The sequence below is a fragment of the Nicotiana tabacum genome, chromosome 3 (genome assembly GCF_000715075.1).
Source record: "Nicotiana tabacum cultivar K326 chromosome 3, ASM71507v2, whole genome shotgun sequence".
NCBI classification, from domain to species: Eukaryota; Viridiplantae; Streptophyta; class Magnoliopsida; order Solanales; family Solanaceae; genus Nicotiana; species Nicotiana tabacum.
Genome location: NC_134082.1, coordinates 187148813 through 187162190, shown reverse-complemented (window position 1 = coordinate 187162190; position 13378 = coordinate 187148813).

The following is a 13378-nucleotide window of genomic DNA, read 5'->3' as shown; positions in this document are numbered from 1 at the left end:
TAACCATCAAAGAAATATAAACAAACAGTTAGAGCAAAAACAGTGGATTGCATTGATATTGATAAGATTCTACCATAAAGCATAAGAAGAAATAAAAATACTGAAAACATGAGCAAAAGAAACAAAACGTCGCGAACTGGGTCACTGGTTGATCTAGACTAGGATAGGAGGCTTAAGGCTGGGAAGAATTAGGTGCTTGGTTTTTGACTTGGAAGAGTTTCAGCATACCTTGAAGAATGCCATCGTTCTTCTCCTTTTCTCTTGCCAGCTCAGTTCTGAGAGCATCTCCCTTAGTCTCTACCTCAACCAACCTCTTCTTCAACCTTTCAATCTCAGCACACTTAGCCCCACTTTCTTGCACCAAGGCTCTAACCTTGCTATTCACTGGTACCTTTTTGGATACACTAGGTTCTTTAAGAGTGACATTGACTTCATAATCGCAAGCAAGTAGAGTATTAACCCAAAAATCATCCATGCTTGTAATAACCTCCCACTTTTTCATATGTACATTTAAATATGCAAGCACAATTGTGAGAATGAAGCCATAGGGAATGGTATGAGTTTCGGTGACATTGATAACTCTATCAAGAAGTTGGATTATAGCTTTCAGTCACTTTCTTCAGCAGGTATGCGAGGGTTTCCTATACAGATGAACCAGATTCATCTCTCCAAACAACTATTGCACCTGCGTCTTTAGTTAAACTTATAGGAGTGGGTAAAAAATCAACCACTATTGTCCCCTTTCCCCTCACAGTACTCCTAGTACCCTTGCTCTCCTTTTTTTCTTTTTCATTTTTACCACCAACTTCTCCAGATTCAGTAGTCTCAACACATGCTATAGATCCTACAAATCTATTCTCCAAATTTTTAGCAAATTCAGAAATTGTCTCAGGAGAAACTTTAGAATCAGAAGATACCTGTTCAGTTTCGGAAGAACCACTTTCTTCCCCCTGAGTAATAGACTTAAGAGAATCTAGGTAGTTTAATACGGTCAGGAGTCTTGAACGTAACTGGTTCACTTGTAACAGATAAGTTCAAAAGAACTTTGGTATTTGGTAGGACTATGCTAATGATCCAAAATATAGTTATTTCAAATTATGTAGAGTGTAGATGTCACGACCCGAATTTTCCACCATCGGGAGTCGTGATGGCGCCTACTCGTAGAAGTTAGGCAAGCCACGAAAATTAGAAATCCTTAACTCTTTTGCTTTAATATTCTTACAAAATTACACCAACAAGTGATAAATATTCAATTACAGCAGAATATGAGATTAAGCGGAAGACTTAAATAAATATATAACCCAAAATAATACGAAGATCCACATATGCCTCTACCCAGAAACTTGTGTCACAACATCCACGGACTACTAAGATCACTACACACAACTGTTTGAAAGAAAGAAAACATTGTCTGTCTAGGATACAAGAGATAACAGAATATAATAAAAGATAGAGGAGACGTCGGGCCTGCGGACGCCTGCAAGGCTACCTTGGTGTCTCGGTGGACTGAAGGTTGGCTCCCCTAATGCTGTTGACCAAGCGCTGCTCCTGTATCTGCACATAAGTGCAGAGTGTAGCATCAGAACAACCGACCCCATGTGCTGGTAAGTGTTTGGCCTAACCCCGACGAGGTAGTGACGAGGCTAGGACCAGACTCCAGATAAACCTGTGCAGTTATATAATATACATCAGAGATATAAATATGAAATAACAGTTTAAAAGGGAGGTGGGATCATGCTTCGGGGAAACATATCAATTCTAACAGACTCTTAATAAAGTATGAAAGAATACTCAATGTCTACAACAATACATTAACAATACTGTTGCGGCGCACAACCCGATCCCTTATCATTTAACATTGTTGCGGCGTGAAACCCGATCCACATATATAGTTGTTGCAGCGTGCAACCCGATCCAATATAATATCTTTTGCGGCGTGCAATCCGATCCAATATAACATCTGTTGCGGCGTGCAACCCGATCCACATATATAATTGTTGCGGCGTGCAACCCAATCCGATATAATATATGTTGCGGCGTGCAACCCGATCCATATATAATAATGTTGCGGCGCACAACCCGTTCCAAATATACAGTCAATAATAATCATAATTAACCAGCCGGGCAAGGGAGAATCAACAATAGACTACACTATCCCGGCAAGGAAAAGTTAGTTATAACCAATCTTAACTCAACTCCTACTCATCTTAATTATCATCATTTCTCAATCATAAGTATCTTCCACGAAAATAAACTTAAGTCTTTACTCATTATCAAGAATTCACCCACTATAGCATTCGTAGTATCATTTAGGAATACAACAAGTATCAATTTAGGACTCACGGTCATGCTCGACACCAACGTATAGATACTCGTCACCATGCCTATACGTCGTACTCAACAAGAAGAAATTAACAAATAAGATTCAACTCCTAATCCCTCAAGCTAAAGTTAGACCGAACACTTACCTCGATGCCTCGAACACAACTCAAGTTTCAATTATAGATTTACCCCTTGATTCCACCGCCAATTCGCTCGTATCTTGCCACAAGTTACTTAATTACATCAATAAATGCTAAATGAATCAATTTAAATGCATGAAAATGAGTTTTCCAAAGTTTTACCCAAAAAGTCAAAATTGCCCCCGGGCCCACGTGGTCAAAACCCGAGGTTTGAACCAAAACCCGATTACCTAGGTCCAAATTCCCAATTTTTGAAAAACCTAGGTTCTACCCACCAATTCCTCCCCATAAAAATCATTGATTTGAAGTTGAAATCATGTTAAAAGATGTTAATGATTAAAGAAAACTAGTTAAAAATGACTTACAATTGATTTGGAGAAGAAATGTTGTTTGAAAAATCGCCTCTTATGTTTTTGGGGTTTTGAAAAATGAAAAATAACTGAAAATCTCATCTATTTATACCCCTCTCAGACTCCCTGTGTGGACCGCACAAAATGGATTGCAACCGCACAGGCCTTCCTGAGGGTACTGCAGTCCAGTGCCCTGTGCGGACCGCACGAAATGGACTGCGGCCGCACAGGCCTCCACCGCACATCGCACAAAGCCGACCGCGGACCACACTGGCCCCCTTCTGCGGTCACACATGCTTTTGTGCGGACAGCACTGGCGGGTTCAGAGACCTACAACTTCTCTGAACCTGCCACAACTGTGTTTTTAGGCCTAAGGCATTCCGGAACCTACCCAAAACTCACCCGAGCCCTCGGGGTTCCAAACCAAGCATACACCAAACCTCAAAAACATACTACGAACTTATTCGTGTAATGAAATCATCAAAATAACATCATAAACATAAAATTAAATCTCGAAATCAATAAAATCTTCTCAAAACTTCTTTAAACATCAACTTTGCAATTTAAGTCCGAATCACGTCATATGACATATGTTTTTCATAAAATTTCACAGAAACATCTTAAATCGTATATAAGACCTGTATCGGGCATCAGAACCAAAATATGGGCCCGATACTAACATGTTCTAATCAAATTTCATTTCAAATTTCCTTAAACAATTTCAAAAACACAATTTCCTTTAAAAATTAGTTTCTCGGGCTCGGGACCTCAGAATTTGATTCCGGGCATACGCCCAAGTTCCATATTTTCCTACGGACCCTCTGAGACCGTCAAATCACGGGTCCGGGTCCGTTTACCCAAAACGTTGACCGAAGTCAAATTAACTCATTTTATAACCAAATTTTATCATTTTTCACAGAATTTCATATTTAAGCTTTCCGGCTATACGCCCAGACTGCACACGCAAATCGAGGTGATGCTAAAAGAGGTTTTTAAGGCCTCAGAACACAGAATTTTATTTCAAAACAAGTGATGACAGGTCATCACAGTAGAAAACATACCGTGTTATCTTGATGAACCAGGTTCTTCACTGAAAATTCTCTTGTGTAAATTTAAATTTGCCAAAACAGAGAAAATATCATTAGAGATTAATGAGTCATTTTAGCACATGACACAAGAGCATACTATGGAAAGTGAGATTGAGCAATATTTATTCTAATTATACACAATTTACAGACTTTCTAACAAAAAAAAAATCCAATTTTTTTCATTTAACCTTGAACTAGTCCTTTTAGGTGATCTTAATCATCCCTAATTCCAACATGTTCCTCTCAAAGTGATCTCTACTTAAGGCTTTTTTGAAGATGTTAGCATGCTTGTCAGTAGCACAAAACTCCACAGTGATCAAGCCTTTCTCATAGTTGTCCCTCAAAAAATGGTGCCTAACATCTATGTGCTTAGTTCTCTTATGATGAACCGGTTTCTTTGTCATACTAATAGTACTAGTGTTATAAAAAAAATAGGGATGCAACCAACATCAATTCCAAATTTCAATAATTGTTGTTTGATCCACAACAATTGAGTACAACATGTAGCAACAACAACATACTCCGCTTCAGCAGTAGATAAGGCTGTAAGCACGTGATTTTTGCCCTATGAAAGAATTACTCCCAAATAGTTTTTGATAGTTTGCATTTGTCGTGAATTTTGTGTATTGTTTGTATTTGTCTGTGCATGTTTATTTATACTTTAATTAAGAAAAAAAAAGATATGTGTCACATGCGCATTTACAATTTAATTGTGCATTTAGGAATTAATTAAACCATAATTCGGTCATTAAAAGAAAATTCACAAAAAATATGCATCTTTTATTCTAGGGTGTGATTTAACCTATTTAAATATTTTAATATGTGTGTGATAATTGGGTTAAGTGTTAAATTAATGGTTGTTTTAATTTCATTTTTTATTTTTGTTTTAAAATTAGAAAACAAAAGAAAGAGTGATGAAAATTGGTTTGGGCTAAGAAATGAAAAAAAATAGGCCCAAAAGCAACCCAAATCAGCCAGCCCAAGCGACCCATCCCCAGGCCATCAAAACGACGTAGTTCAACACCAAGACTACGTCGTTTCAGGGATGGTTCATCTCAGCCGTTCAAGCCACCCTGATCTAATGGCCCTCATCATATCTCCCGTACCCACATACAAACCCGACCCGTTCTACCCGAACCAACCTTGACCCTAATACTAAGCCAAACGACACCGTTCGTTTAAACCTTCAGATCCAGGCCGTTGATCTCGATTGTTCTAACGGCCGAGATCAAGCCATCCACCCCATATATAAGCTTTCCTCTCGTACCCCGCCCCCTATCCAAACACCCCTCCTTCATCCTCATCCCCTTCACCAGACCCCGAACCCCATGAAACCCTAACGTCGCCCCCTTTTCCCTCACCATTAAACCCGGCAGCAAGGACACCGGTGACCACCGCCTTAACACCCTAGATGCACCTCACCACCCTGAATCCAAATCCATCAACCGCTTAGTTCGAATCAGTCCCTAGGTGCTCGAATCTTCATTTGAAGATTCGAGCAGAACTCCGATCTACACCAATCTACCCCAGGTTCATACTAGACACTCCCCTGACCTCCCTCGTGACCAAACCAGGCTTGGTTTGGTCCGAATCTAACCAGGGAAGCATAAATCCCAAATCTGCCTTTAGGAACCCTAGAAATCCTGATGTCCGATATGTGTCCGTTTGAACCAGATGATTAGGGTCTAATGGACCTTAATCAAAGTGTTCTCAGTTGAGAACACTTCGATTAAAGTCCGTTCAACCCCAAGAAAGGTCGATTCAAATCCGAGTTAGGATTTGCTGATTTTTCCAAGACTCCAAGGTATTTTTGCTTTCCCTTTTTCTTTATCAGTTCATGTGTTTTGTTATAGTTAAAGGTCTGTTTGTATGGCTAAATGTCTTTAGTTGATTTGCTTTGAATTTTGACTGCCCCGTCCACTTTGCCCAAGGTTTCTGTATTTGGTCAAGCCCTTCTTCATTTTGTGTTTGTTTATAAGCTATACAATCAACTGAATTTAAATTTGATTGATTAATTAGTCCCCAGTACAACTTTGTTTAGTCAGTACAATTTGAATCACATGTTGATACTTTTGGATTTCTGATCATTGGCTTCGATTGTATGTATTACAATTAGTATAGTCGAGTCGATATACGTCGTCAATTAGTTCAGCTTGGAATGGTGATAATCTGATCCTTGTCATTGGTTTGTCTGCTGAAATTTTGTTGAATTCAATTAGGAACTGAGTGTGTTGCCTGAGATTTGTTCAATTTGAATCAGAAAACATTTGAGGGTGTGTTATAGTTGCAGTTCAGACTGTGGTTTTTAAATGGATGGCATGTTCACTTGGTTTAGATTGTGGGCAGCATGTGTATGGTCAGCTGTTAAGGAATTAAAATAATTGGACAACATGTGCTGTCAGATTACATTCCTGCTGCCCATGCTTGGTTTTAGTTTAATAAATAATAAGGCATTTTAATAGTTTTTGTCAGGGGAATCTCATGGGAAGGGTTTATTTTTATCTTTGAGTGGAAAGACAGCAGGAGAACATGGGAGGGGGTTTTGAATGGTCTAACAGGTTGTTCTGAATGGGCTGATGCTAGAATAAATAGGGGGAACACAAGCTAAGCAGCGACAGAAGAAAAAAGCTAAAAAAAGAGGAAGGAAAGGAGAAACGAAAAACAGAAAACAGTTCTGAAAAAAAAATAACTGAAGGTTCTGGGAACAGCTGAGAGAGTATTCTGATTTCCTTGCGAGATTATTACTGAAATCTGGGCTTCTGTATGCTGCTAATTTGAGCCTGGTTTTGTTGTTATTGAGTTTGTTGTTAGTTATTGGTCAAGTTGTTGTGATTAGTAAACTGCTTTTACTATTGCATCAAACATCCTGGGTTTTTCTGTTGGTCTACCACTCTGTTCTGGGATTGTTGATTGATGCCCGACCATTTGTGGGTTTATCATTGTGGGAACTGCTGTTGGTTGTTCGTGAACTAGTGGTTGTATTGTTGATGTTTGTTGCTGCTGTGATACTGCTGTGTTATTCTGTCTATTCGATTGTTGCTGATATCGTTCTTCTTCTTCTCATTCTTATTGTCCAGCATCCAGGTACACATTCTAATTGCACTGGTGTAGTGATGAACTTGGAGCATGATTAAGAGTCTAAAGAGAATGGTTGTTTGAACTTAGTGTAGTGATTTTCATCTTCTACTGTTACAGTTTAAAGCATTCTGTATACCCTACATGTAAAGTTTGACCCCATACTGTGTAATGGATTAGTTTTCATTCTATAAGAGTTTGGTCCAGTAATTTGACGGTGTATCATAATCAAAATTAGTGGTGTATCAGTGATGTTCGATCAACAAATGGTTTCGTATAGGGTCGATTAAGAAGGGTAATGTAGTAATCACGTTTGTTTTACCTTGGCTCACCAGTATATAACGCATATTTCAAAAGCATGCTATGCAATTTTGGGAAAATATATGTATAAACAACAAAATCGTGTAGGTTATATTATTGGATAAGGGTTGCCTAAAACATGTAGTAATACCACCTAAGTTAGATAAGGTCATTTTGGTCTTTTCGCCTTTGCGTGTAGGAATAATTAACTGAACCTCATATGTGTGCCCGTCAATGAATAAGGTTGCATACGTTTAATTTCTTCATCTAAAAATAGATAATCTGTTTCGATATTATTGTGCGTCAATCTCATGTTCTAGTATTATTGAATAATAGAATATAGAATGAAAGCAGTTTTTCTTTGTACAAACTCGATCGCAATTTTTCATTCGCATTAGCTGTGAACTAATAAATAAGTTACGTTTTTTAGCATGTAAATAATTAAAAAAATTTCTTTTATTTTAGAGACGAACTTAATAGAGAAATGTAGTCACTGTAGGTTTATCCTTTTAAATAAAATGAGACGAGCCTCGCCAAATAAAATGCACAGATTGCGGGGCCCTCACAAAATGTATATATTAAAATACTTAGAATTCGGGACAGGCCGTTTAGCGATTTTTACGGCCTTCCCAAAATAACAATACGCTAGTTGCTTTAGGACGCGCCTTAATAAATCTTACCTTCTTAAACTCGGGTGCACATATATGTGACCTAAATCCAAATCTCAACGGAGTCGAAATGTATCTCTAATCATGGGTACATTGATTGTGACGTGGTTCGAGATGTGTTTCCACGATGTTGCAATTCTTGATAAAAATAACAGTAGATGATAAAAGCGGTTAAAAGATAAAATTTGCTCATAAGTTCATATTTGTATAAAAAATCAGATAATCAAGCCGAATATAACAGTTGAGCGACCGTGCTAGAACCACGGAACTCGGGAATGCCTAACACCTTCTCCCGAGTTAACAGAATTCCTTATCCGGATTTCTGGTACGCAGACTGTAATATGGAGTCATTCTTTTCCTCGATTCGGGATTAAAATTGGTGACTTGGGACACCCTAAATCTCCCAAGTGGCGACTCTGAAATAAACAAATAAATCCCCTTTCGATTGTCCTTTAAATAGAAAAAACTCCCTTGTACCCCCTCGGGTGCGGAAAAAGGAGGCGTGACACTGAATTTTGCTTTTTGGTAGCCCATGACACAAGACATGAACCAAGGAAGTGTGCCATACCTAAGGCGTTCTTCCTATCCACAAGGAAACCTGCATAATTAGCGTCAGCATATCCCACTAGGTTAAAATTACTACTGTCACACCTCCTTTTTCCTACCCCGTAAGGGTATAAGGGAGTTTTTCCAATTAAAGGACAATCGAAACGGGATTTGTTTATTTAATTCAGAGTCTCCACTTGGTAGATTTAAGGTGTCCCAAGTCACCGGTCGAATCCCGAATCGAGGAAAAGATTGACTCTGTTTAACAGTCCGTGAACCAGAAATCCGGATAAGGAATTCTGTTAACCCGGGAGAAGGTGTTAGGCATTCCCGAGTTCCGTGGTTCTAGCACGGTCCCGAGAAATGAAAACGTTGTGAAAACGTATCTCGAACCATGTCACAGTCAATGTACCCGTGGTTATCGACACATTTCGACTCCGTTGAGATTTGGATTTGGGTCACATAAATGCACACCCGTATTTAAGAAAGTAATTTATTAAATACGCGCCTAAAGCGACTAGCGTATTGTTGTTTTGGGAAAGACCGTAAAATTTTGCTAAACAGCCCTGTCCCGAAATCTAAGCAGTTTCATCAAAACACGTATAGAGGGCCCCACAACCAGCGTATTCTTGTTTGGCGAGGCACGTCTCATTAGTTAATTTTTTTTAAAAAAAAAATTGCAACGTCATGGAAATGCATCTCGAACCACGTTACAACCAGTGTACACGTGGTCATCGGCACATTTCGACACTGTCGAGATTAGGATTTGGGTTGCATAAATGCACACCCTAGTTTTAGGATGGTAAGATTAATTAAGGCACGTCCTAAAGAGACTATCGTATCGTTATTTTGGGAAGAGGCCGTGAAAATTCACTAGACGGCCAACTCCAAAGTCTATCCGGTTATTAAGTCCTTTTATTGAGGGCCCCGCAATTTGTGATTTAATGTGGCGAGGCACGCCTCATTTATTTTAAGGATATCCTAAAGTGACTACATTTCTATTTAAATTAGTCTCTAAAATAAAAAATAAAAAAAATCCTAATTAATTACGAGCTAAAAAAATAAGAAAGCGTAACATACTAATTGCTAGATTAAGACAAATATTAATGGAAAGGAATTTTACTAAAAAAAAATAGAAATTGTAAATAAAATACGAAATTCACCAACTAATATTCAAAAGAAATTAATTATAGCTAGATTAAAGCTCGCATTGTTATAAAAAAAACTATTGGAATTAATTATTGACAACCATTTGAAACTAGATTTAACCATAATTACTAAAGCTTATTAGAAAGTTTATTAAACTTAAACGTTGACTCATCTTGCTCAAACTCGCACCTAATGGATTAATGTTCTTAGCCTTGCTACGTTGAATCACACATTAAAAGCATCAAGCCTGCTGATTCTACAAAATTATTGGCCTATTATATTTGCCTAATATTTGCGGATCTTCGTTACTAACAAGATTCAAAAAAAAACCTCAAATTGCTTCTATTCCAATATTTGCAAATTCAAATCTTGATTTTACTAACTTTCCCCCCAAATTAAATCAATTTCCCATATTGACTATTTACCAATTTGATTTGAATGCGATTTCAAACTAAAAAATTTAACAAAGCCGAAACTAATACTTATGGTGTTCATACCGATACTCATCCAATAGTTCCGCAATTTAACGCTTCACGCTATACATAATTCTACCATTCATATAACATGAAACACATAATGGATATCTAACTAAAAATACAAATATTCTATAATTAGAAGCATAAATCTTCTGGCCATTTCATTTCGGCTTCAATGCATATGTCAAAATGATTCAGAGTAGGGCACCTGGTATTTGAATACAAGGAAAGGAAGAATAGGATCAGCAGCAGTAGGAACAATGCAGCAACAACAAACAACCAGTAGCAGTAATGCAATAGCCCAGAAACAGAGTTTGAAAACCGGTGGAGCAGTAACCCAAAAGAAACCAACCAGACTTAAGAAAAAACAAGTGAAGACCCAGAAATCCCAATAACTCTCACAGACAGGACAAAATGAACCCAAAAAAACAGAAGAGGCAATGGGATAATTCTGATTTTCTGTTCTTTAAGACTCGAAGTAGAACACTCTCAAACTATTGACTCTCTATGATTTCTAAAAATTAGTTCTTTTCTCTCAATCCTCAACTCTCAAGATTAAAAGTCTGTTTTTATCTCCTCTTTAGTTCTGAAATTTTTATCTCCTCTTTAGTTCTGAAATTTTTATCTCCCAATTTAGTCTCCCTTTAAGTGTCAAATGAGTCCTCTTTTATATCCAAAGCAAGACTCCTCCTTTTCTTTTTACCTATTTCCTTTTTACTTTTTAAAACTATTATTACTACCCCTTTTTACCTCTTTTACTTTTCAGTCCAATATTCTTATACTATGTGTACCTTTTAACTTTTATTATTACTTATACTATTTCTTATTTTAATTAAGTAAAAGCAGTCAACATGGACCCCACGGTTCCCCCCTTTCAGTGGTCAAAGAAGACCTCGTTATTAACCCTCCTCCTTTTTACTTTACATCATTATGTCTTGTTCCCCACTACCACTTAAATAAATATATTAGATTCTCACTACCATATGTCTTGTTTTCCACTATAATATTTTACTATTATTAGAGCTTAGTGGACAGAGCACTTAAATTAAATAAATCTGCAATTGGTTAAATCCCGTATTACCCTTAAAACTACTGTTACTGCCCTGATTCAAAAAATTTGTTCAAACTTCAAAAATTATCTAAGAACTAAAATCAAATTACCAGCTATAACCAATTCACCTAATCAATTAACCAAAATATAGCAGCTATAACCAATTCTTAATCAAATTCAATCAACAAATTCAAACTAAATGATGAACAACAAAGAAACAACTGGAATTATTTTGATTGGACAATATTTTTAAACAACAAACCTACTTTCAGATTCAAAAACAATAACAAACAAGTATATTCAAATCACTGAGATCAAATTCAAATTAAACTTAAACCGAATAAATAAACAGATTCAAATCACTAAACTCAATAATCAATTGAACCTTAAACTAAATCTAACAATATCACAACCAAGATGAAGGATTCAAGTTATCAAACTAAAACACTTCTATATTAAAACTAAATTCTATTAAATGAATAAAAATAAACTGAAGAAATAATCAACAAACGATAAACCACGAACAAGAAAGAAACAAACATACATTGATTTCGGATCCGCGAATATCAAGCAAAATACGGACAGAAATGAAACTTAAACCAACTAACCGGATCGGAACAACGATGAACTCAAACGGAAACCAATCTGCCCGGAAACTTTGAAACCAAAACAACTCGAATCTGCCCGGAAATTTTGTATAATTTCAGGTTGATTTCAGGCAACGACCATGAACCGGATGACGAAGATGGGTGAGGCAGCAGAGGTGAAGCAGCAACACCCATGACGTTCGTCGCTTGGTTGTTCCGACGAAGATGAAGGAAACAGCGGCCATGGCGGACTGGCTATGCAAGTCGTGACGATGGGGGTGGTTCCTAGCAGTTCGTCTGGTGAAGGAGGCGGGCTGACTGGTCGACGCTACTGAGGGTCGTTTGGTGGTTGACGGACTGCTGTTTCAGGTGGTCGTTGCTAGGCGATCGAGCTGGAGGTCGCCCATGGCTGGTTTGGTTGCTTGTGATGAGGAGATGAAGTTGAAGGGGTTGTAACGATGGTGGGGACGATGAAGGCGAGAAAGGCGAAAGGGGCAGCCATGGTCGAAGCTGGACGAAGTAGCAGCAGCCATGGGAGGGGAGCTTGGGGTGCTAGGGCTTGGAGAGGATGAAGAAGAGAGGGGGGCGGGTAGTTTTTTAGGTTTAGGGTTTTGTTTTGTGAAATGAAAGATAGGGAGATAGGGGTGTTGGGTCTTTGGGGTTATGGACTGGGTCGACCCGGGTCGAAATGGACCGGGTCGTAGGGGAAGGTTGGGTATCTTTGGGCCTGGGGTTTAAAATTGAAGAAAAGGCCCAATCCGGTCTTCTTCTATTTTTGTTCTTTTCTATTTATTCAATTTCCTAATTAATAAAGCTAAAAATGCTAAGATTAAATTATAAAACTCAAAATTATCTAAAAAAACTAATTAACTCCTAACAACAATTATCGCACATTTAAATAGCAATTAACGATAAAATCACACAATTTGGACGTTAAATGCTAAAAATGCAACGTACGTTATTTTTTATGATTTTTTTATTTTGTAAAACAAACTTAATTAAATATTAAATGCAAACGCGACATATTTTTATATTTTTATTAATTTAAACAAATAAACATGCATAGACAAAAATACAAATAATTATCCAAAAGTGCCACGAAAAATTCAAAAATTGCACACCGAAAATTGTTTTATTTGAATTTTTTGGGAGTAATTCTCATATAGGCAAAAATCACGTGCTCACAGCTGACCCTCTTTGTCCGAAAACACGAAGAGTTTTCGTGCAAAGATAAAGTGAGCGGATACGAGCGATTTTTGCCCGTTTGAGTACTCCGTGTGAAGCATCTTTTTGAAAGGATTTGACCGAACCTTTGCTTCGAAGGTTTCCTACATATCCCCGGCTAAAAGGGAATCAGGCCAATGTAGTTCGGAAAGTTTTGGTAGTTGGGACTACCATGGGACTGTAATTTTGCTGCTACTGCTATTACATGCTGCTGCTACTGCTTACCGACCTCCTTATTACACCATGCTGAAAGAAAATAAGAAGCTAGACTAAACTATAGTCTATGAATTACAAAATCTTATCTATCTTCCACGCGCTCTGGTTGCTTTGCTTTCTTGTTGGCTTGTGTTTCCTCTGGTGCCTTTCTTTCGAAAACTGCCGAGGATGACACCGGCCTTTTGC